The sequence below is a fragment of the Microcebus murinus genome, chromosome 22 (assembly GCF_040939455.1).
Source record: "Microcebus murinus isolate Inina chromosome 22, M.murinus_Inina_mat1.0, whole genome shotgun sequence".
Lineage (NCBI taxonomy): Eukaryota > Metazoa > Chordata > Mammalia > Primates > Cheirogaleidae > Microcebus > Microcebus murinus.
This window is the reverse complement of record NC_134125.1, coordinates 14,336,390-14,359,326: the sequence shown is the minus strand read 5'-3', so window position 1 is coordinate 14,359,326 and position 22,937 is coordinate 14,336,390. Positions and strand designations below refer to the sequence as shown.

The 22,937-nt window shown below is 47.4% G+C and overlaps 1 protein-coding gene and 1 long non-coding RNA gene across 2 annotated transcripts in view; one reads left to right on the top strand and one right to left on the bottom strand.

Annotated features, from left to right (window-relative positions):
- MSI1 (musashi RNA binding protein 1) overlaps positions 1–22,937 on the top strand; it is a 71,072-nt gene that overhangs the window by 24,317 nt on the left and 23,818 nt on the right. The window lies entirely within an intron of this gene.
- LOC142863477 (uncharacterized) lies at positions 295–22,755 on the bottom strand. Its single transcript, XR_012914260.1, has 3 exons — positions 22,543–22,755; positions 9,730–9,847; positions 295–494 (listed from the first exon to the last, which is right to left on the bottom strand). It is a non-coding gene; the product is annotated as an uncharacterized LOC142863477 (long non-coding RNA).

Here is a 22,937-nt window from a genome sequence, read left to right as displayed (position 1 = left end):
AATGGTGCAGCATGTACTCTCGAGTCTGACTTCTTTCACTCGACATTTTGTGTGTGAGATTTGTCCGTGTTGTAAGTTGGATCAGTTGTGTGCTTCCTTTTGCTGCAGGCGAAGGGTTCTGTTGTATGGTTGTACCACTGTTGGCTCATCCATTCTCACGTTGATGGATGTCTCAGCTGTTTTCCATTTTTGGCTACTATGAATAAAGCCGCTATGACCATACTTGTACTTTTCGTCGTATGGACTTAAATATATTTGACGCAAGCAATACTATTTGTAAATTCATAGGCTAGAAATGCTACTTTTATTTTGTTCCTCTTGCACATTAAGTGGACAACTATTACACGTATTTCTGCGAGCATCTTTGTACCAAGCTCATCTTCTGCGCCATCAATGGTCATGTACCAAACTGCAGAATAGTGGTTAAGAGATAGGACTGGCTTGGGGTGGATCTGGGCAAGTGAGTTAGACTCTCTGAGCCTCAGTTTCTTCATCTGTAAAATGGAAGTGATAATGTTAATTAGCTCACACAGTGGCTGAAAAGGCAAAACGGTATAATACCTTATAAAAGTACACAGCACAGCTTGTAATCCTAGCACTCTGGGAGGCTGAGGCTGGAGGATCGCTCAAGGTCAGAAGTTTGAAACCAGCCTGAACAAGAGTGACACCCTGTCTCTACTAAAAATAGAAAGAAATTAATTGGCCAACTAAAAATATATAGAAAAAATTAGCCGAGCATGGTGGCACATGCCTGTAGCCCCAGCTACTTGGGAGGCTGAGGCAGGAGGATCGCTTGAGCCCAGAAGTTGGAGGTTGCTGTGAGCTAGGCTGTCGCCACAGCACTCTACTCAGGGCAATGGAATGAGAATCTGTCTCAAAAAAAAAAAAAGTACACAGCACAGTGCTGACACATAGTGGGTGCTCTCCCCAAGAGAGCTACTATCAAGTGCTCTCTTTGACATTGACAGTAGTAGTTACACTGGGTGTGTTAGATGCTTGCTCTCTTTCCATTCTCATTTCAATCCTTTGAGGTAGGTTCTGTTATTAGCAACCTATTTTAACGGAGGAGGAAACTGGGGCTCTGGGAGGCAAAGTCACTTGCCTAAGATGGCATAGTTAGTAAGTGACAAAGGCACCACCCGGTGTGGTTTCCAGAGCCCAGTGTTAGGAGGGACAAATGCGACTCCATGCCTGGAGATGACAGTGGGTTACAGAGAGTCCTGTCTCCGTGTCCCCCATTAGCACCCAGCCCGAAAGCAAGCAGGTTTCTCTCTGCAGGGAGGGAGGAGCTAGGCTGGACATTTCTAGGAGAGGTCGAGCCTTCCAGCCAACGGGCAGGTGGGAGGACAGGCAGGGCGAGTCTGACAGGGTAAGTGGGGGACGGAGGAAGCAGGAAGCAGGAGGAAGAGCCCGGCTGTCCTGCAGCCGCAGCAACCGGGCAGAGCCCGCATCGCTACCTGGCTTCTGAAGGGCAAGGGAACTGCTGATCTCAGGCGATTAGCATAACAATCCCCGATCTGCGTCCTCGGGGCCCAAAGCTGGGTCTGCACAATCCCATTTCAAGCCAGCTCTTTCTTTAGCTGGCTAATTAGGGGGGGCGGGGGTGGGGGGAACAACCTTCTTAAAGGGCCCCAGCACCCAAGGCCCCAGGCTGGAGCTGGCAGCAGGAGAGAACCGGTCAATACCTTCAGCCCTGGCAATGTGTGGGTACCCCCACCGTGCCTCACCTCAGACGGGAGTGAAACATCTGCCCCCACCAGGGATTTCGCCGGGCTTCTTGTTCCCACCCTACTCAGCCCCATCGGTGCACAGCTGTAGGATAGAAACATCCCGTTCCCAGCTGTGTGCCAGGGCTGGGCACTGAGTAGGTGCTCAAATATCAGTTTTATAATAAGTCACAAAGCATGCCGCCCATGGTCCAGAACTCAGGACTCCACCAACTATAATAAAGTATGAGGCTGGGTGCTAACTGGGGTCCTGAAGCCCTCCTTCTCCCCACCCTCACCGGCCTCCTGGCATTAGAAGTCAGAGAGCCGAGCACAGGCTTTGGGATGAGACAGAGCCAGGTTGAAATCCTGAGTCCGCTGCTTCCCTCCTGTGTGATCTTGGGCAGGTCTCTTAACCTCTCTGAGGCTCAGTTTTCCCATCTCTAAATGAAGACAATCCAACCCTGCTCCAAAGATTGTTTACTAGTATTTGTCAAAATACCGTATGGGAGTGCCTGCCACACACATTTGGGGCTCAGCAAATGGGAGTCCTCTCCCCTTCTTTTCTCTTTTGAGCCCACACATTTTCTCTTTTCCCTTTTGAGCCCTCTCCCTCTTTCCCCTTCTGAGCCCACACATTCAGGGCTCAGCAAATGGGGCTCCTCTCCCCTCCTTTTCTAGAAACATCTACTGCATGACTACCAATGTGGCCGTTGTTTATCAGGTATATGCCTTCAGGGCTCCTGCTCAATGCTTAAATTCTCTCTTCCATCCTCCTAACACCCCTGCAGGTGGGTTCTGTACTCTTTGAAGAAAAGGAAAATAAACTCCAAAAAGCAAAGTGACTTGCCTTAGGCTACATAGCTAGCAAGTTTCAAAGAGAGGCTTGAGTTCACCTGACCCTAAAAACAATGGCTCAGGGGCCAGGAAAGGATGGGAGTTATTGTCACCACTACCCCTCTCCCACTCAGCTAGCCAGGCAGTCTCAGGTATCTTTTGATCCTTGGCTGTGTGTTAGGCATTGTGCTGAGAGCTGAGCACATAGTCAAGTAATTTCCGTGGGTGATAAGGGCCTTGTAGACACTAAACGGGCTTGGGCAAGAGTCCTCAGGGTCCAGGGAGTCTTCTCCCAAGGAGGTGATCCTTGAACTGCAGGATGGGCATGGAAGGTGGGGGTAGGTGAGTGGGAGACATGACAGGTTGCAGGGGAAAAGCAAGTGCAAAGACCCTGAGGCAGCATGGAGTTTGGGAAGTCTGAGGAAATGCAATGCACCAGTGTGCCTGGAGCACTGGGAGACAGGGTGGCAGTGGAAGGGGCCAGGCTGGAGAGGGAGGAAGGGTCTAATGGGACAGGTAAGAACTCCTCCTTTCCTTTCTCCCTCCTTCCCTCCTTTCTTCCTTTCCTCCTTCCTTTCTTCTCTCCATCCCTTCCTTCTTTCATTCCTTTCCTTCTTCCCTCCCTCTCTCCCTCTCCTTTGCTTCTCTCTTCCTTCCCTCCCTCCCTTCCTTCCCTCCTTTCATGCCTGCTATTCACCAGGCACTGACCCAGAGGCTGTGAGCCTCTGAATTTCTCCGTGCCTCTCACTCTCTTCCCGTCTCCCCTCCCCTCTCCTCCCTCTCCTCTTCAGAACAGCTGCCCCACCCCCACCGGTCCAGCTCTCCCCCTCCCCCCACACCACTTCCCTCCCCCTGACAATGAAGACGAACCCTGAGCTCAGCTTCCCATAGTATTGCCCCTTTAAGGAATCCCTAAATCCAGACACCCCTCTCCTCCCCCACCTGAGAACCAATTAGGGTTCCCGAATTCAAGTAGAGGCTTTTGTGTGTCACGTGTTTGGGGAACAAAGCCCTCTCCGGCAAGAATAAAAGCTTCTATTCAGGAGCCAGTTTGTTCTCATTCTAATCGTTTCCACTCCAGCCTCGCCTCCTTCCTGGGTTCCCAGGGCCGCCCAGCTCGGCCTCACCTTCCCGCCTCAGCACCCCACATTAGTGCCCTACCCAAAAGCAGGTGGCCACAGACCCAGGGCTCTGCCCATCTTTTCTTCCAGAGATCATGTGACGCCCACTGGCTCTAAGCCGGGCCCATGCTCAAGTGCATGCCCTGCATTATTAGGACTGTTAATATCCTCAAGGTCGCTGAGGAAACTGAGGTTCAGGGAGGTTAGGGCACTTGCCTGAGGTCATACAGCTAGGAAGAGGGGGAGTCTACACTCTTGGGCTGTATTCTACAGTACCCCCAGCTGGTCCTAGAGTAGCACAGGGTGAGCCAGAAGGGAGCTGCCATTTTCACAAAGCCCATGGGGCCAAGCACCTGCTGGGTGTTAGAGACTCTTGACAAAGCCAGAAGCAACGACTAAGGTCAAAGTCAAAGACAAGTCGGAGGCAGGACGAGCATTGGAACTCTGAACTTTGAGGGTGAGGGAGACGGTGGAACCCTCAGGTCTGAGATTGGAGAGACAGGGAGGGTATGGGACACGCATCTAATGGAGCCATTAGGAAGAATGTATTAATATGAAATGGTAATTGACAAGAGAAAAAGGCAATGTGCTAAACATAATACAATCATTTGCATAAGAGAAAAAGGAGCTATCTACACACAAATGCACATGAACACACATTGCACATTTCTATATGTATAGAAAAACATCAGAGAAGAGTACATCATCAGTGGTAGTGTCTGTGTTTATTCCCTATGAAGCATGGAAACGAGGAGTGGAAAGAGGTCACTTAGTACCATGCTGTGCTGTTTGGAAAAAATATTTTCTTACCATAATCGTGTATTATTTTATAATAACTATTTTTGTTTTCTTGAGGTTAACCATTTAAAAGTATGCAATGCAGTTGCATTTAGTACACTCATAACATTTTCATCACCCCAAAGGCAAACCTCTAACCCCACGCCCATTGAGCAGTTACTCCCCATTCTCCCCTCCCTCTAGCCCCTGGCAACCACTAACCTGCTTTCTGCCTCTACAGATTTACCTATTTTGGATATTTCACATCAATGGAATTATATCATCGATTCCATTTCATATAAATGGAATCAGTATGTGACTTTGCGTGCCTTGCTTCTTTCGCTTGGTGTAATGTGCTTGAGCTTCATCCGTGTCACAGCATGTATTGGTACATCATTCCTTCTTATGGCTGAATACTATTCCATTGTTGGGGTAGACCACATTTTGTTTATCCATTCATCACTTGATGGACATTTGGGCTGCTTCAGTCTTTTGGTAGTTATCACTGGTGCAGCTATGGTCACTTATATGTAGGTTTTTCTCTGAATACCTGCTTTTGGTTCCTTGGGGTTATATACCTAGGACCTGAGTCATATGTTAATTCTCTGTTTTACTTTTTTTTTTTTTTTTTTGAGACAGAGTCTCCCTTGTTGCCCAGGCTAGAGTGAGTGCCGTGACGTCAGCCTGGCTCACAGCAACCTCAAACTCCTGGGCTCAAGCAATCCTTCTGCCTCAGCCTCCCAAGTAGCTGGGACTACAGGCATGCGCCACCATGCCCGGCTAATTTTTTCTATATATTAGTTGGCCAATTAATTTCTTTCTATTTATAGTAGAGATGGGGTCTTGCTCTTGCTCAGGCTGGTTTCGAACTCCTGACCTCGAGCAATCCGCCCGCCTCAGCCTCCCAGAGTGCTAGGATTACAGGCGTGAGCCACCGCGCCCGGCTTTGTTTTACTTTTTGAATAACCATCAAACTGTTTTCCACAGGGCCACATCATTTTATGTTCACGCCAGCAATGTTGCCAGAAGACTCCAGTATTTCCACATTCTTACCAACACTCGTTATTTTCCATCTATTTAATTATTTATTTTTTTATGGCCACAGTAGTGGGTGTGGAGTGGCATTTCATTGTGGCTTTGATTCTCATTTCCCTGCTGGCCAAAGATGTTGAACATCTTTTCCACGTGCTTATTGGCCATTTGTGTATCTTCTCTGGAGAAATACCTATTCAAGTCCTTTGCCTATTAATTAATTGAGTTGTCTTTCCCCACCCCACACCATGGAAAGGATGCATGGGTTGTCTTTTTGTTATTGAGTTGTAAAAGTTATTTATATATTCTGGATACTAGACTCTTTCCAGATATATGATTTGCGATATTTTCTCCTATTCTTCAGGCTGTCTTTTCACTTTCTTTCTTTCTCTTTTTTTAATGTTAGCATCATACAGGGGTACAAATGTTTAGGCTACTCATATTGCCTTTGCCCCACCTGAGTTTCAATCGTGTCCAACCCCCCAGACGGTACACACGGCACTCACTAGGTATGAATATACCCATCCCCTTCTCTCCTCTTTTCACTTTTTTTTGTCAGTGTCTCACTCTGTTGCCCAGGCTAGAGTGCCGTGGCATCAACTAACTCACAGCAACCTCAAACTCCTGAGCTCAAGCGATCCTCCTGGCCCAGCCTCCCGAGTAGCTGGAACTACAGGCATGTGCCACCATGCCCGGCTAATTTTTTCTATATATTTTTAGTTGGCCAATTAATTTATTTCTATTTATAGTAGAGACAGGGGTCTTGTTCTTGCTCAGAGTGGTTTCGAACTCCTGACCTTGAGCAATCCACTCACCTTGGCCTCCCAGAGTGCTAGGATTACAGGCGTGAGCCACCCCAACTGGCCTGTTTTCATTTTCTTGATAGTGCCTTTTAATGCACAAAAGTTTTTTTTTTAAATTTCAGCATATTATGGGGGTACAAATGTAAGGTTACATATATGGCCCATGGCCCCCTTCCCCCTCGAGTCAGAGCTTCAAGCGTGACCATCCCCCAAATGTTGCACATCTCACTCATTATGTTTGTATATACCAATCTCCTCCTGCCCCCTCCCACCTGCCCAACACCTGATAAATGTTATTCCTATATGTCCACTTAGGTGTTGATCCGTTAATACCAATTTGCTGGTGAGTACATGTGGTGCTTGCTTTTCCATTCTTGAGATACTTCACTTAGTAGAATGGGTTCCAGCTCTATCCATGAAAATATAAGAGGTGCTATATCACCATTGTTTCTTAAAGCTGAATAGTACTCCATGGTATACATACCACATTTTATTAATCCACTCATGTATTGATGGGCACTTGGGTTGTTTCCACAACTTTGCAATTGTGAATTGTGCTGCTATAAACATTAGAGTGCAGGCGTCTTTTTCATAAAGTGACTTTTGATCTTTTGAGTAGATGCCTAGTAGTGGAATTGCTGGATCAAATGGCAGATCTACTTGTATTGCTTTAAAGTATCTCCATATTGCTTTCCACAGAGGTTAAACTAGTTGATGCACAAAAGTTTTTAATTTTAATGAAGTCCAGTATATCTGGGTGTTTTATTTTCTTATGTTGTTTATGTTTTTGATGACACAACTAAGAATCCATTGCCAACTCTAAGGTCACAAAGATACACCACTATATTTTCTTCTAAGACTTTTTTTTTTTATTAACTTTCACCTTGTGCTAATTGACATCTGTAAGGTTTGCAAGTTGATTTCTATTGTCATTCTTTTAAAGATTTTTAAAGGTCTCTAGAATGTCAAAAAACATTATTTCAAAAATGTAGTTGTAAATTTTAAAAAACACATGCAATTCAATTCACTAAAAGGGATTTTAAAAAACTGAAACTTAGAATGAGCAGTTCAAACTATTTAAATATAACGGTATTGTGCATGTGGCTTTCCAGACCCATATTCACTATACACCTTACTAAATGTTCACTGTCTTTCTCTGCTTTTTATTCTCTGCAAGCAGGCGACAGCCCCCATGTGAGACCTCTGCCCACGGCCCCACACCCCCCACATGGACCCTCTGCCCACAGCCCCACACCCCCCACGTGGGCCCTCTGCGCACGGCCCCACACCCACCACGTGAGACCTCTGCCCACGGCCCCACACCCCCCACGTGGGCCCTCTGCCCACGGCCCCACACCCCCCACGTGGGCCCTCTGCGCACGGCACCACACCCCCCACCTGAGCCCTCTGCGCTCGGCCCCACACCACCACGTGGGCCCACGGCCCCACACCTGCCACGTGAGCCCTCTGCACATGGCCCCACACCCACCACGTGGGCCCTCTGCTCATGGCCCCACACCCCCCACGTGGGCCCTCTGCGCACGGCCCCACACTTGCCACGTGAGCCCTCTGCACACGGCCCCACACCCACCACGTGGGCCCTCTGCCCACAGCCCCACACCCCCTACGTGAAATCTCTGCCCACAGCCCCACACCCCCCACGTGGGCCCTCTGCCCACAGCCCCACACCCCCCACGTGGGCCCTCTGCCCACGGCCCCACACCCCCCACGTGGGCCCTCTGCGCACGGCACCACACCCCCCACCTGAGCCCTCTGCGCTCAGCCCCACACCCCCATGTGGGCCCACGGCCCCACACCTGCCACATGAGCCCTCTGCACACGGCCCCACACCTGCCACGTGAGCCCTCTGCACATGGCCCCACACCCCCCACGTGAGATCTCTGCCTACGGCTCCACACCCCCCACGTGGGCCCTCTGCCCACGGCCCCACACCTCCCACGTGGGCCCTCTGCCCACGGCCCCACACCTCCCACGTGGGCCCTCTGCCCACGGCCCCACACCTCCCACGTGGGCCCTCTGCCCACGGCCCCACACCCCCCACGTGGGCCCTCTGCCCACGGCCCCACACCCCCCACGTGGGCCCTCTGCCCACGGCCCCACACCCCCCACGTGGGCCCTCTGCCCACGGCCCCACACCTCCCACGTGGGCCCTCTGCCCACGGCCCCACACCTCCCACGTGGGCCCTCTGCCCACGGCCCCACACCTCCCACGTGGGCCCTCTGCGCACGGCCCCACACCCCCCATGTGGGCCCTCTGCCCACGGCCCCACACCTCCCACGTGGGCCCTCTGCCCATGGCCCCACACCCCCCACGTGAGCCCTCTGCACACCTCTTCTAAGACTTTTATAGTCTTCGGTCTTTAGTCCATTTCAAGTTAATTTTGAACATGATGTGAGGCCCATCTTCATTCTTTTGCATGTAGATATCCTATAATAATTGTTTTTAATCCTTGTCCTTGCCCTCTGAGAGGTAGTATGGAGTAATGTGTGAGATATGCTGGAGTGGTGAGGCCTGGGTTGAAGTCCTGCTTGTCCTCTTACCAGTCATGTGACCTTGCCCAAGTGGTGACACTTCTCTGAACTTCAGTGTCCTCGTTGGTTGTAAGGAGACACTAATAATTATACCTGCATCATAGAGTTGTAAGATGAGTCAATGAAATAGCATGTGAAAGTGCTTACCCTGCAATAAGAACTCAATAAACAACAGTGATTATTATTATTCCTTAAGGCATAAGGAGGAGAATGTGCCTACCCCACTATTTACCTATTTGTTCACTCAACCAAGATGTAGAGAGTGCTTACTGTGTGGCAGTCATATAATGGGGAACAAGAAGAAAATAGTCCTAATTTCAAGAAGCATATGGCCTATGGATATACAGGCATTAGCTACGCGACACACACGTAAACACACAAATGCACATTGTGGCAAGTGCTTCAGGGAAAAGCAATAGAGAAAAGGCAAAGGAATAAACGATCAGAGCAGTGATCAGGGAAAGACCCTGTGGGGAAGCGTCATTTATGCCAAAAACTGAAAAGTAGAAAGGAGTTAGCCAGGCATGGAAAGGAGAGAGGGGTGTTGCAGTCTGGGGGAAGCGTGCTTAGGCTGGGGAAGAGTGTCCCGGCTAAGGGCAGAATGCTCCATGTTGGGAGAAGGGTGCTCCCAGATGAGGAAGGATGTTCCAGGCAGAGGGAGGAGTGCTCCAGTAGAGGAAGGGGTGCTCCTAGCTGACAGATGGATGCTCCAGATTGGGAGGAGACTGTTCAGAGGTCTTGCATGGAGACAGAGTTTGGTGATTTCCAGGCTTCAAATGGCCAGTGGGCTGGAGGGAAGAGGGGAGGTGGGGTGTGGCGGAGATGAGGCTACACAGGAAAGCAGAGGCCAGATCATGCTGAGCTTTGTAGGCCACTGTAAGGGTTTAGATTTTGTTTTACCAGTGCATGGGAGCCAGTGGAGAGTTCAGCCGGGGTGGGGAGCAACAGTGGCCGCTGGAAGATCAGGTATGCTATCGCAGACATCTTCCTGGAGGCAGGTGGTTCCTGGACTTGTGTGCTGGACAAGAAGATGGATGGAGGTTATTGGATCCAAGAGTGGTTTAGAGCCTGTGTTAAAAAATCCAAGCTCCTTATTTATTTGCTGTGTGGCCTTAGGATGTCACACATCCCCTCTTTTTCTGGCTTTCCCCTTCTGTCAAGTAATAAATGTACCTATCTCAGTTTTTTTTGGGGGGGGGTAGAGAATAAAGGAATGAGTTAAGGTAAGTTGCTTAGTGAAGCACCTGGCACATTCATTGTAAGCTTGTGATAAATGATAATTTTGGCTACTACTAATACTGTTACTGTTGCTGTTATAGTATGTCAGGTAGACAGTGGTAGGCTTGATGATGGCTAAAATAGTTATATTTGACTCAAGTCCCAGTAAAGCTCTTAGCACTATGCTTGGAACATAATAGGAATTTAGTAAATATTTGTTGAATGGATGAATGAATGCATCTTTCTCTTTCCATTTCTGATGAATGAGTTCTATTCTCCGGAGGGTGTGGTGGCTCACACCTATAATCCCAACACTCCTGGGAGGCCGAAGAGGGAGGATCACTTGAAGTCAGAAGTTCAACACCAGCCTCAGCAAGAGCAAGACCCCATCTCTACTAAAAATAGAAAAAAAAATTAGCTAGACAACTGAAAATAGAAAAAAATTGCCTGGTGTGGTGGCACGCACCTGTAGTATCAGCAACTCGGGAGGCTGAGGCAGGAGGATTGCTTGAGCTCAGGAGTTTGAAGTTGCTGTGAGTGAGGTTGACACCACCACACTCTAGCCCAGGCAAAAGAACAAGACTATGTCCAAAAAAAAAAAAAAAAAAAAAAAAAGAAGGCCGCCCGGTTTGGTGGCTCCCACTTGTAATCCTAGCACTCTTGGAGGCCAAGGCAGGAGGATCACTCAAGGTCAAGAGTTCAAGACCAGCCTGAGCAAGAGGGAGACCCCATCACTACTAAAAAATAGAAAGAAATTAGCTGGACAACTAAAAATATATAGAAAAAATTAGCCGGGCATGGTGGCGCATGCCTGTAGTCCCAGCTACTCGGGAGGCTGAGGCAGGAGGATCACTTGAGCCCAGGAGTTTGAAGTTGCTGTGAGCTAGGCTGACGCCACAGCACTCTAACCCGGGCAACAGAGTGAGAGTGTGTCCCCCAAAAAAAAGAAAAGAAAAAAAAGGAAAAGAGTCCTATTCTGCATTAGTCAGCCAACACTGCTTGAACCTTAATGTAGACCCAACACCATGCCAGACACTAGAGGCAAGAATTTGGCAGGTGGGAAATACATCAACTCAGGTGCCCACTGGCTCTCCTTTGGGGAGTGTCTACTCCTCCATTTCTGCCTTTCTGATCCAGCTCAAATGCCAGCCTTCCCTTTCCTCTCCAACTTCTGCACTCTCTCTCTCTCCCTTGAGCCTCCAGAGCTTTCTTAGGGCCCTCACACTTTGCTTTTTATAATTTGTCCCTTTACTGGAGCGTAAACTCCTCAGGAACTGGCAGCAAGCCTTATTCAGGTTCGGGTACCTCCAAAGTACCTTACACGGCGGAAAAGGCAAATTTGATTCATGCAGTGGGAAGGAAGGTGCAGAGATGGAGCCACTGATTGATTGCTAGCAGTGTGACCTTGGGCAGCGCACTTCGTCCTTTGTCTCTCTGTTTCTCTATCTCTAATGCTACAGGCGGGCATCAGAGGCTCTCCAAGGTAGCCTTTCTCAACCTTTTTGAAATTGGGACACTCCTGATGAATAACATTCCCACGTGACTCATGCTTTCAGGGGCATTCAGATAAGACAGCCTAAATTCCACGTAACCCCAGATCTTCCTGTCTCCCTCCGGAGAGGCAGCCTAAAGCCTAGGGTGCAAGGGTGACGTTATTTGTAGACAACCTTGACTCTACTTTTCCTCACTTGTGTATTTCTTTTTCTTCTTCATTTATTTATTTAAAGCAAGGAAAGCATCGTCCAGCTTCAGTAGAAGTACTGGTTAAACATACCAAGCCAGAAGCCAGAGAAACCTGCCTTTAAAGCTTCTCTTTGCCATTTCTGAGTGGGGTGTCCTTGGGCAAGTTACCGAGCCCCAGTTTCCCCATCTGCAAAATGGGAAGATCATACCAGAACCAACTTCAGAAAACTGTGGAAAGAATTAAATGTAACCTGGCTGGGCGTGGCGGCTCACGCCTGTAATCCTGGCACTCTGGGAGGCCGAGGCGGGCGGATTGCTCCAGGTCAGGAGTTTGAAACCAGCCTGAGCAAGAGCGAGACCCCGTCTCTACTATAAATAGAAAGAAATTAATTGGCCAACTAATATATATAGAAAAAATTAGCCGCACATGGTGGCGCATGCCTGTAGTTCCAGATACTCGGGAGGCTGAGGCAGCAGGATTGCTTGAGCCCAGGAGTTTGAGGTTGCTGTGAGCTAGGCTGACGCCATGGCACTCACTCTAGCCTGGGCAACAAAGCGAGACTCTGTCTCGCAACAAAGCGAGACTCTGTCTCAATAAATAAATAAATGTAACCTTGCAGCTCTTAACATCATCCTAAGCATAATGAGTAGGGCTCAGTAAAGTTGTCAATATCTACTTTTACATGTTTGACATGACACGTTTGAAAATGGGGATACAATGCTAAAGACCAAAAACTAAACTCTGTTTTATTTATTTATTTTTATTTTTTTTTTTTTTGAGACAGAGTCTCACTTTGTTGTCCAGGCTAGAGTGAGTGCCGTGGCGTCAGCCTAGCTCACAGCAACCTCAAACTCCTGGGCTCAAGCGATCCTCCTGCCTCAGCCTCCCGAGTAGCTGGGACTACAGGCATGCGCCACCATGCCCGGCTAATTTTTTATATATATATCAGTTGGCCAATTAATTTCTTTCTATTTATAGTAGAGACGGGGTCTCGCTCTTGCTCAGGCTGGTTTTGAACTCCTGACCTTGAGCAATCCGCCCGCCTCGGCCTCCCAAGAGCTAGGATTACAGGCGTGAGCCACAGCGCCCGGCCTGTTTTATTTTTTTATTTTATTTTTTTTTATATAATTTTTTTTTTTTGAGAGTCTTGCTTTGTTGCCCAGGCTAGAGTGAGTGCCATGGTGTCAGCCTAGCTCACAGCAACCTCAAACTCCTGGGCTGAAGCAATCCTCCTGCCTCAGCCTCCCGAATAGCTGGGACTACAGGCATGCGCCACCATGCCCGGCTAATTTTTTCTATATCTATTAGTTGGCCAATTAATTTCTTTCTATTTATAGTAGAGACAGGGTCTCGCTCTTGCTCAGGTTGGTTTCGAACTCCTGACCTCGAGTGATCCACCTGCCTCAGCCTCCCAGAGTGCTAGGATTACAGGCGTGAGCCACCGCGCCCGGCTAAACTCTGTTTTAGAAATTTGATCTGTCATGATCAAGAACGGTTTTATGACCCGGTCTTGGGGACCCTGAGCGCTGGTGGATTTCCTTGCTGGTGGAAATATATTTATGGATGTAGCCCATTCTTTCTTTGCTTTGATTACTCTAACTGCACTCTCTTAATTTAATTTACCTCCTTTAATTTAGTCCTTTAAATTTCTTTTTGCCTTTTTAGTAAAGCATTATTCTTTTTTTAAATGAGGTATAATTTACATAAGGTAAAATGCACACATTTTAAGCGTATAGCTGGGTGAGTTTTTATATATAACCACAGCCCAAATTAAGAAATAGACCTGTATTGTCCATGACAGTGACCACTCACCACATGTGGCTATTGAGCACTTGAAATATGGCTGGGGCAAAAAAAAAAAAAAAAAAAAATTTCAGCTTTCCTCCAAATAGAAAAAAAGTAAAAAAAAAAAAAAAAAAAAGAAATATGGCTGGTCCAACCTGACCAGTGCTGTAAGTGCCAAATATACGTTGGATATCAAAGAATGTGAAAAATGAATGTAAAATATATCATTAATAATTTTATATTGATTACATGTTGAAATGTAAAGTTTTGAATATATTATTAAAATAAATTTTACCCATTTCCTTTTATGTCTTTTTAATGTGGCTCCCAGATGATTTAAAATTACATATGTAGTTGACAACTATGACTTGCATCTTATTTCTATTGGACAGCACTGATACAGAATTTTCCTTCTTCCAGAAAGCTCTTTCTTGCTTCTAGGACAATATCTGCTTCCCTCCCTCCAGAGATTAAACACTATTATGACTTCTTTTTCCATAGATTAGTTTTGCCTGTTCCAGAACTTCTTAGAAATGGAATTTGTTCATGTATTTTTTAACTTCTGGCTTCTTTTGCTCAACATACTGTAACAACATCTATATTGTTACATATGTCAGTCATTTGTTCCTTTGTATTTTTGCATAGTATTCTATTGTATGAATATATCATAGTTTATTCTCCTGTTGATGAACATTTGGATTGTTTCCCATTTCTGGTTATTATAGATAATGCTGCTATCAATGTCCTTGAACAATCTTTAAATATCTTGTTCAAATTATTTTTACTCTGTTTTTTGGTTATTAAGATGAATCTTGTCTCATAGAAAGAATCCATACTCATACTAACACTCTATATGTGCCCCTCCTGTCCCCACCCCACCTTAATGGTTTGATGTCAATTTGTTTGCTTCCACATATAGAATCATGTATTATGATTATTAATAAAATTGTCACTTTGATGGTTCCTTCGTTGGTTGCCTGACTCCTGGGGATTCTGCATAGCTCTTTTTTTTTTTTTTTTTTTTTTCCGGCGGGGGGCTGCTGCATAGCTCTTAATCCTTGCTCAACTTGTTCTAAAGTCTCTAGAAGACCAAAGCTGGAAAAGATGTGGTGATCATCTAATCCAGAGAAGGCAAATCTATGGCACACCTTCCGCTATTCAAATTCCCTGCATCCAAGGCAGACATCACTAATCAATCACAGATTTCTGTCCTTGCCCAGCCTCACGCCACTACCAATCAGTAGAAAAACTGAAACCAATTTCCCATCTCTGCAATAATCTGGCCACTTTCCATTTTGCACATGAATAAATTAGGGCTCAGAGAGGGGAAATCCCTGCTTCAAGGTCAGAGAAGGAACCTCAGGCTCCTGATACTCTAATACTTTTTCCACTATGTTCATTGACTCCAAAAATTGTTTCCCTGGGATCCCTGAAAACCTAGTCTTTAGGGAAAGAACGTTTTTGTCCCCAAGACAGGGAGTATAGATGGGACCCTCCCCTGTAGCCAGATCCTCACCTTCATGTCCTGCCTGAGTATAACAGAAGCCACTGCCTACAGCCTGGCATCTCCTCCCCCTCCCCCTCCCCCAGTCACCACCGACAGACCTGCAGTTTCAGTTCTCCAGGTCTGCAGTTTCAGTTTCCCAAAATAAACATTTAAAAAAATAAAAAATAAAGGAGGCATGCTCTTAACATCTTTGTCTTTTGCCCCCGAATTGTGGGATGATTAGTTGAGCAGACTAAATCACCTAGTTAATTACAGCAGAGGGGTGACTTCAGATGCTGAAAACATAAAACTCCAAAAACAACCCCCCTTTCACCAACACATCAAATCAGCGCTGGCTGTCATTGGAAGCGACAGTGAGAAAGTGAGAAAGTGGGAGAGTCAGCAGGTCTGGACAGACTGTGGGTGTTCTCAGCTGGGCAAGCAGAATAGTTTATTTAATTCCCTCCCTGCCAGCGCAGGGGGGAAAGTCAGGGGGGAAAATGGAGACGGAGGGTAGCATAACGTTTGAGTCAGGTAGAGCTGGGCTCTTAGACTTGCCACCTGCTTGACCTTGGGCATGTCACTTCAGGTATCTGAGTCTCAGTTTCTTCATCTATAAGACAGGCATATTAATAGAACCTACTACACTGAATTATTGCAGTGATTAAAATGACCTTCTTAGAAAGATGTATATGAAACTCTTGTGAGTGTCTCTAGATTGTAAGCTCCATGAAAGCAGGTATAGCTGTCTATTTCATTCACCATCCATCCTCTAGCCCTGGCACAGTGACAGTTTCCAGGCAAGTAATTAATAAACAGCTACTGAGTACTTAGCATAAATATGATCCCGAGCATGGGGTTGGTGGTGGAGGAGAATGCAAAGAGGTTTAGCACAGGGACCTGCCCTTAAGGAGCTGTCATTCCAGCATAACAGACAGTCCAGAACCATCTCTAATAATAGGTGGATTGTGCATGTATTAAATAGGTAGATAGTATAATGCAGTGGCTCATCATGGAGATTGTGGCATCAGACTTGAGTTCAAATCTCAGCTCCCATAGTTGCTACCAATCTGATCTTTATTAGCAAGTTTGCCTCTCAAGGCTTTAGTTTCCTGATCTGTAAAATAGGGACGTACCTCAGAGAGTTGTTGTAAGGGTTGAATAAGTTTCCTCATACAAAGTGCGTGGCATGGAGTAATTGCTCAAAACATCTTAGCCATTACTTTATCACTTAATACAGATGGATCTCTGGCTTAAAATGGTTTGATGTTTGGCTTTTGACTTTACAGTGGGTTTATCACTGTATTAAATGCATTTTTTTTTTTTTTTTTTTGAGACAGAGTCTTGCTCTGTTGCCTGGGCTAGAGTGCCATGGCATCAGGCCAGCTCACAGCAACCTCAAACTCTTGGGTTCAAGCAATCCTGCCTCAGCCTCCCCAGTAGCTGGGACTACAGGCATGCACCACCATGCCTGGCTAATTTTTTCTATATATTTTTAGTTGTCCAGCTAATTTCTTTCTATTTTTAGTAGAGACAGGGTCTCCCTCTTGCTCAGGCTGATCTTGAACTCCTGATCTCAAGTGATCCTCCTGCCTCAGCCTCCCAGAGTGCTAGGATTACAGGTGTGAGCCACTAAATGCATTTTTGACTTAAAAAAAATTTTTTTTGAGACAGAGTCTCACTCTGTCACTCTGGGAAGAGTGCAGTGGCGTCTTCATAGCTCAATGCAACCTCAAACACCTGGGCTCAAGCGAGCCTCCTGCCTCAGCCTCATGAATAGCTGGGACTACAGGCAGCTGCTCAGCTAATTCTTCTGTTTTTTCTCCTAAACTCAAGCAATCCTCCCACTTGGCTTCCCAGAGCACTAAGATTACAGGCGCGAGCCACCAAGACCGGGTAAAATATTTTTGACTTTATGATGGGTTTGTCGGGCTGTGTCACCATCATAAGTCAAGGAGCATCTGTATATGACCTCAGACAAATTACTTAACTTCTCTAAGACTTATTTTCCTGATCAATAAACTAAAAACAGTAGTTTCTTGTAGAATTGCTGGGAGAATGAAATGGGAAAATCCCTGAAAAGTGCTTAGCATAGTGTCTGGTATATGGAAAATGCTTAATAATTTATAGATAATAGTAATAAAGGTAAAAGCAAAGTGCTATGGAGAAAAGAGAGTAAATTTATTTTGTGGATAGGCACTGGGATCAGGGAAAGGTTCATACTAGGTGTTGTTGTTTTTTGAAACAGCTTTATTGAGACATAATTAACATAGCATCTAATTTACCCACTTAAAGTATATAATTCAATGTGTTTTCAGTATATTCATAGAATTGTGTAACCATCACTATAATTTTAGAACATTTTCATCACTCCAGAAAGAAACCTGTACCCATCAGCAGTCGCTCCCCATTTCCCCCCAAGTCTTCCCCCATCCCCCAAGCTCTAGGCAACTACCAGTTTACTTCCTGTTTCTGTGAATTTGCCTATTGTGGACATCTCATGTAAATGGAATCATAAACTATGTGGCCTTTTGTTTCTGGCTTCTTTCACATAGCAAAATGTTTTCAGGGTTCATCCATGTTGTAGTATATATCAGTACTGTAATTCTTTTTTTTTTTTTTTTTTGAAACAGAGTCACTCTGTTGCCCAGGCTAGAGTGCCGTGGTATCAGCCTAGCTCACAGTAACCTCAAACTCCTGGGCTCAAGCAATCCTCCTGCTTCAGCCTCCAGAGTAGCTGGGATTATGGGCGTATGCTGCCATGCCTGGCTAATTTTTCGTAGAGACAGGGTGTCAGTCTAGCTCAGACTGGCCTCAAACTCCTGGCCTCAAGTGATCCTCCCAGCTCAGCTTCTCAAAGTGCTGGGATTACTGGTGTGAGCCACTGCACCCGGCCCTGCATTCCTTTTTGTGGCCAAATAATATTCTATTGAATAGAGCTGATGGACAGCTCCATCCTTAGCTTTCCCTAGTGCTTTAGAGTTTTTAAGGTACTTTCATACACATGATCTCACTTAAGTCTTGTAGCAACTCTGAGAGTAAATGGAAGCACAGAAGACTAAGTGGTGTATCCCTAGAACCACCCAAACAGAAACTGTGAGACCGGGCGCGCGGTGGCTCACGCCTTTAATCCTAGCTTTCTGGGAGGCCGAGGCGGGCGGATCGTTTGAGTTCAGGAGTTCGAAACCAACCTGAGCAAGAGTGAGACCCCGTCTCTACTATAAATAGAAAGAAATTATTGGCCAACTAATATATATAGAAAAAATTAGCCGGGCATGGTGGCACATGCCTGTAATCCTAGCTACTCCGGAGGCTGAGGCAGGAGGATCGCTTGGGCCCAGGAGTTTGAGGTTGCTGTGAGCTAGGCTGGCCCCACGGCACTCACTCTAGCCTGGGCAACAAAGTGAGACTCTGTTTCAAAAAACAAAACAAAACCAGAAACTGTGGTAGTCCCAGGACCAACCTGTGGATCTTTTGACTCTCAGTCAAGTGTTCTCATTACTCCAGCTGATAGCCTCCTGGCTGACTCCAGAAATTTGGGAGAATGAAAAAGTAAAGAGAAAAATTAGGGCAAAAATGCAAGAGATTGAAAACCTATGTCTAAATAAAAACCTGTGCTCAGATATTTATAGCAGCTTTATTCATAATTGCCAAAACTTGAAAGCAACCAAGATGTCCTTCAGTAGGTGAATGGATACATGAACTGTGGTACATCTAAGCAGTGGGCCCCAACCTTTTTGGCACCAAGGGACCCGTTTCATGGAAGACAATTTTCCATGGTGGTGGGAGGTGGAGATCAGGCTGGGATGTGCGCCATGGGGAGCCCGCTGCTCACCTCCTGCTGTGTGCCTAGTTCCTAACTGGCTACGGACCAGTACCAGTTTGTGACCCAGAGGCTGGGGACTGCAGATCTAAGGCATGAAATATTATTCAGCACTAAAAATAGATGAAGCCATGAAAAGACATGGAGGAACCTTAAAATGCTTATTACTAAGTGAAAGAAGCCAATCTGAAAAGGCTACATACTATATGATTCTGGCTATATGACATTATTGAAAAGGTAAAACTATGGAGACAGTAAAAGGATCAGTGGCTGCCAGGGGTTGAGGGGAAGGGAGGGATGAATGAGTGGGGCACAGAGGACTTGGGGGGCAGTGAATCTACTCTGGATAATGCTATAATGGTGGATACATGTCATTATACATTTGTCCAAACCCATAGAAGGCACAACACCAAGAGTGAATGCTAATGTAGACTATGGACTCTGAGTGCTAATGATGTGTCAGTGTAGGTTCATAGGTTGTAACAAATGTCCCACTCTGGTAGAGGATGTTGATGGTGGGGGCGGGCTGTACATATGCAGGGGCAGAGGGTATATGGGAAATCTCTGTACCTTCCCATTAATTATGCTGAACCTAAAACTGCTCTGAAAATAAACTCCATTTAAAAAATAGTGGGAGAAGGTTGTAAAATGGACTGATTATAAATGTAATGGCTCCTTATCAGCCTACGATACATTTTCCCTTCTCTTGCATGGACAAGAAATGGGATATTCTGAGTAATTCAGGGCTTTGCTTAGGTATTGCATTTTCAAAGGAAGAGAACACAATGAAATACTCTCAACACTAAAACCACATGGACCATAATTTAATCTTTAATTTTGTTGTTGTTATTATCATTCTCAAAGGCTCTTAAGTATATTTTGGAACTGTATTACTCCAAGAGTGGGCCAGGGAAAACCTCAGCTCTCTGTATCATTTGATAAAGGTGCTTGTTTTAAAATGCCATTTTCAGAGCCCCTATCCACCCCAAGTCTACTGAAAATCACTGGGTGATTTTATTCACACTAAAGTTTGGGATCCACAGTTTTAGAGTACTGAAAGTCAAAATGTGAATATCAATTATCATTGCACTCAGGAGATGCAGACATTCTGTTTAAATGAGAGTTCTGGATAATAAAATACATTCACGTACCTCGTCTCCTTCAAGTCTTTGCTAAAACATCACCCTTCCTATAAGAATTTTCCTGATTTAAAATTGAGTAGCACCCTCTTTCCCATGCCACCCACCTTCCCTATCACTCTTCCTTCCCACAGCACTTACAACATCTAACGGAGCACACCACTTATTGATTTGTTTATTCATTCATTCACTCACTCATTTGTTCATTCATTTACTTATCTGACTCATGTCTCTAGAAAGCAAACTTCACAAAGGTAGGTGCTGGGAATACAGCACCTAAGACAGTGTCCGGTACACAGAAGGTGTTCAGTAAACATTTGCACCAAGTTGCCTCTTAGTGCTTGGGCATCATGTCATTTGCCCTACTGTCCTTCTCAAGAGGATTAAAAAAACTATAAAGCAAATTATTCTTTTATTCTTTAAACAATGCTGTGTGTGTGTGATACTAGAGAGAAAGAGCTGGAACCACATCCTCTAATCTCTTAATTCAGGAGTCTGGGCCAGTTGCTCTAAAGATCATTTTCCCTTAATACCGCTGAGATCCTCAACTACTGTGAGGATCATGTATTTACAGCTGCATTGTCCTGTGAGGGCTACTTCTAGAAGGACTTGTAGCCCCTACTGTGAACAAAGTGGACTGGAGCTGCGAGGCTGAGATACAGCTGCAGTGGGAAAGGACTTCTCTAAGCTGACCCCATATGTGACTCTGCTACAAACCAGTATCGACAAAAAGAGGTAGATGCCTCCTCCTCTGAGGTCCTGAATGAGGATGCTAATAAATAGATCCTATCTCAAGCCACTTCTTACACAGTCTTGGCTGGCTCTGAACAAATGACCCTCACCCATTGCCTGTCCTCCAAGCCACCTGGCCAACAGCACCAGCACACAAATCAATGCCCATGAACACCTGGAGATCCCACTCCCTGCACTTCTCCGCTGAGCCCACTTTAAGGTCAGACCTAGCAATGGCCAGTTCCCTAATACTGCAGATGCCACCTGCTGACCCTCATCTGTGTCTTTCTTCCAACACACCTGAAGTTCCAGTTTGTGTTGGGATGCTGAGAAATCATGGGGCTGAGAGGAGGATGAAAACAGGAAAAAGCAAGTTTGTTGCTAGTGTTGTGCTCACAGGGTGGCAGGATATACCTGCTGAGCACTCCCAGAAGGTCCCCAAGGAAACCATTACTGTGAGTCTCTCAAGTTCTTCTAAGTATGGTGACTGGGGTAGGGGGAGGGAAAATGTGCTAAGAAGAGGGGGATGGGCACCCTTCCAGGGGGCAGTTATGTGGCCCAGAGCTGCTCTACACATTAATAAAAGATGGTTGGACACAGGAAGGATGTGAAGGTAGGCGCAAAGGGCTTGTCACCAAGGGTTGTCACTGGGCTACACTAGGTGTATTAAGGTCTAAGGCTGGGGGGGGGAGTGGGAGGTGAGTTGGGAGGGAGGGGCTTGTGAGACCCCCAGCAGGGATGGGGATGAGGGTGTTGGCTGCCTTAGCTTCCTGCTTTGACCCCTTCTGGGCTGGTTTCTTTCTTGCCTGAGTCCTTGGCTCTGATATGGAGAGGTGGGGATAAGAAGAGTGACCCCCAACTCCCCCACTGATCCAGAATGGACTTTTTCAGGGTTGTTTCCAGGCCGGAAAGAAGGAATCTGGGGGGATTCTGAGGTGGTTCCCGGGAGCACTGGATGAAAGTACTGGGGGATCCCAGAGACCAGAAGATGGGCGTAGGGAGGAAGGTGTTAGCCTTCATGGGCAGTAAGTCTCAAAGTGAGACAGACGGAGGGAAGTAACTCCAAACGCAGTGGGTTCTTCCAATCGGACGGGGTAGAGTTTAGACCCCTGCAAAAGAAGGGGGTCATTCGGGGGGGAAGGTGCACAACCGAGCCAGCGGGTTCCTAAACTGGAAACCGGAGCCTCTAAGAGGCACTGACTTCTCCTCCAGCCTCGGTGGGGAGGGGGCGGTGAGCGTCTGGAACCGGGTTCCCCGAATCTGGACGGACAGGAGTCTAGATGGGGCTGCCAGGAGTGAGCCAGGCAGGGAGAGAGAGACTGGGGAGACTCCTCACACTGTGGGGTATGGGTGGCGGCAAACTGGGAACCCAGGCGTGGGGTGGGGCTTTTCTCAACAGACCATATAGGGTCCACAACCTTGGACGGAAGGGATTTGGGGGAGTTGAGGGGGGACTCTCAGTCTGGATGGCAAGGGCTGAGGAGCGATTGGGGAAACTGATGCGGTTTCTACTGGGGTGCTGAAGGAGGCTCCCCACCCGGGACGCGAGGCACTGAGAGGGTTCCCCATATTGGATATGGGTTACTGGGAGTGGACTGAGGACTCTAAATTAGAGCCCTGGGGTGGGGGGGGACTCTTAGGTTCGGAGGAAATTGGGGGCTCCGAGGGCGGCTTCTCGCTCCGACCAGGGAAATGGAGGGATTCTCACCAGTTGGAACGTGTGAGGATTTGGGGGCACTAGGGCTATCTCCCTCCCGACCCAGGGAGATGGGGGAATCTCTTAATTCTGGATAGCGGGGACCAGAGAGGGAGGACTGGGGGGGTCCCCGATCCGGAACCGAGCTACCTTGAAGGCACCGGGAAGCGCTTCATTCCGGGAGGGCGTTCCCGCAGCCGGGCCCCCGCGCTGGGGTGGGTGGGGGGTGCGGCCGCACCCTGGTCCCGGCCCGCACCGGGATTCGGGGGTCTCTCTCGGCACCGGGGACCCGGGAGCCCCGCGGGAAGGGGGTCCGGGCGCCGCCGCCTCCGCGGGCGCCCAGGCGCGCGGGCGAGCGCCGGGCTTTATGCGCGCAGGGCGGCGGGGGGAGGAGCCGGCAGGTCGGCCCCCGGCGGGCCCTCCCCTCGGCCGTCCCCGCCCGCCCGCCCGAGCGGGGTCGGGGGAGGGGGCAGCATGGCCTGTCCGTCCGGCCCCCTTCGCCGCGCTCCTCATCTGCCCCGCGCCGAGCGCCGCCGCCGCCGCCG